The sequence below is a fragment of the Marmota marmota genome, unplaced genomic scaffold (assembly GCF_001458135.2).
Source record: "Marmota marmota marmota unplaced genomic scaffold, marMar, whole genome shotgun sequence".
In the NCBI taxonomy this organism is placed as follows: Eukaryota; Metazoa; Chordata; class Mammalia; order Rodentia; family Sciuridae; genus Marmota; species Marmota marmota.
In genome coordinates this window covers 1626280-1628946 of record NW_026000119.1, presented here as the reverse complement: position 1 = coordinate 1628946, position 2667 = coordinate 1626280, and positions in this window count along the sequence as shown.

Here is a 2667-nt window from a genome sequence, read left to right as displayed (position 1 = left end):
TTTTGTTACAGTAACAGAATATGGACTAATACATGCAGGGTGTGTGTGTGTGGGTGTGTGTTTGTGCATGTATGTGAGGGTTGGGGATTGAACCCCCAGGGCTTTACCACTAAGCTACCTTCCCAGTCCATTTGATTTTTATTTGAGACAAGTTCCTGCTAAGTTCCTGAGTTTCTCCTCAGTTTGCCAAGGTTGGCCTTGAATTTGTGATCCTCTTGCCTCAGCCTCCTCCTAGGCATGCACCACCATGCCTCGCTGAGGCTATGGTTTCAAATGATATAGTCAGGGTGAATTTCTATTACTAATATGTCATTCAAGCAAATGTCTGCCAGGTTTATCAAGAAGATGGCTCAAGGCAAAGGAGACAGCAGTTGCAAAGATCCTGAGGTTTGGTATGATCAGGGGCAGCCAGGAAGCCAGGGTGCCTGGGGAGAGCAAGAGCAGGGGAGAAGAATAGGAAAGGGCTACATGAAAGCTGTGGAAAGAAAGTGGCAGGATTCAGTGGCTTAATGACTCACTAGGGGAGGGCAACATGGCCTGAGTTAAAGGAGAAAAGACCAGCTTTGACCGCTATGTGGATAATAGGCTATTGAGCAGCCAGGACAAAAATTAGCTAAGAAGCCTTAGAAACTGTATGGGAGAGAGGTCAGGGTGGTAGCAGTGGAGACGGTGAGAGGCAGTCTAGATATATTGTGACAGGAGAAACTACAGGATTTGAGAGACGATGGCATGTGGGTGATATAAAGAAGAGAGGATGATTTCATCAGGAATCCTGCAGGGGGCCTTCCCTTGGATGAGGTGGACTGCAGGAGAACCATTTTGGGGGCAGGTGGAAAGGATTCCAGTTCAATTTTGCACATGTTAATTTTGAGGTGTCTTTCTGACATCCAAGATGTCCAGGGAGTGACAGATATAAGAGTCTGAAATTCTCAGGGAGAAGTCTGGGTCAGGGGTATATTTGAGAGCATCTGCACTGTGTGATATTTAGAGGTGAGTTGAGACGACGACGATGGTGCCAAGGTAATGAACATGGATAGAGAAGAGAGGGATTTCCAGGACTGAAAACTGAGCCTTTAAAACCAAGAATCCAAGGCAGAATCAGCAAAGCAGACCAAGAAGGAACGAATGGGGAAGTGGGAGGGGACCTGGAGATTGTCGTGCTCTTAAGAGTGTGCTTGGGAGCTTAGCGTGATCAACCACATCAATTGCTGCTGGTTAGTCAAGTTAGATGAGGATTAAGAATTGACACTTGGATTTAGCAAAGGGAAAGCCCTTAATGATCTTGACTAGAACAGGGTGGCAGTGTTGGGAAAAGCCTGAATGAAGTAAATTCAGGAAAGAATGTGTGGAAAGGACCCACTGACAGCAGGTAGAGGTAGCTTTGAGGAGTTTTGCTGTAAAAGGAAAAAGAGAGAGAGAGAGAGAGAGAGAGAGAGAGAGAAATGTAGAGTCAAGGAGTCTTGTTTTCCAGGGCATTTGGGATTTTTTTTTTTTACAGAAATGTTTTTAAGATGCTTATAGACATTGACTATATTAATAATTTTGTGTATGCAAATGTACAAAGAGCCCAGGCACGATATAGATTTATGTTGCTGTTAATTTCTCTTTTCATGGACATGGTCAGCAACTGTACAATAAAAGAAAGAGAGAGAGAGAGAGATAAAAAACCCAAGCCTTGTAAAGAGACTGATACCCTGTCCCTAGACACAGAGCTAGGAAGCAGATCTTAATTGGCTCCCGACTCTGAGCACAAATGAACCCAAATGGATTCAACTTTACTGAACTATGTATCGTTTATTTTGTTACTGAAATAAGAGTATCAGGCAACTGGAAATCAATGAATTGATTTAAATATTATGCAAACGATGGAGCCATTACTATGGGCACATTTTTATGATTTAAAAATCACATTTCAGCATTTTCCTTATGTCAGGGGCTATGACAGGGCAGCATTGATTAACACATTCAGACCCAATCATCAAGAAAGACTTGGAACTGCAAATTTCTCGGGTAAAAGATGCCTTTCTAGGTCCACATTAAGTTCAAAGTTATTAAATAATGACAGGTTGGGGAGCTTTTTGGTGTATGATTTGTTTTTAACTTTTTATAATGAGAAATTTCAAACTTATGTAAAAGTAGAGAGAATAGATAATGATCAGACTAATATGCTCAGGACCCAGCTTCAGCAATTACCAATTCAGAGCTAACCTTCTCTTCCCACAAGCTCTGCACGGCAAATTCCAAACATCACATCATTGCACGTGTAATTATTTCACTGTAGAAAACTAAAAGAGAAGGACTCATTTAACAACAACAACAACAACAAAACACATTTCATTTTTTCACTAAAAAATCATAGTAGTTTGTTAATTCCATTAAATATTCTTTAGGGTTCACGATTCCATGAATATCCTATAAATGTTTTTGTTTGTTTGTTTGGTACCACGGATTGAACCCAGGGGTACTTCACCACTGAGCCACATCCCCAGTCTGTTTTATTTTTTTATTTTGGGGCCTCAATAAGTTACTTAGGACCTCACTAAGTTGCTGAGGTTGGCTTTGAACTCACGATCCTTCTGCCTCAGATTCCCAAGCCGTTGGGATTATAGGTGTGTGCCACCACATCTGGCCTATAAATGTTTTTTTAACATGTAATTTGTTTAAATC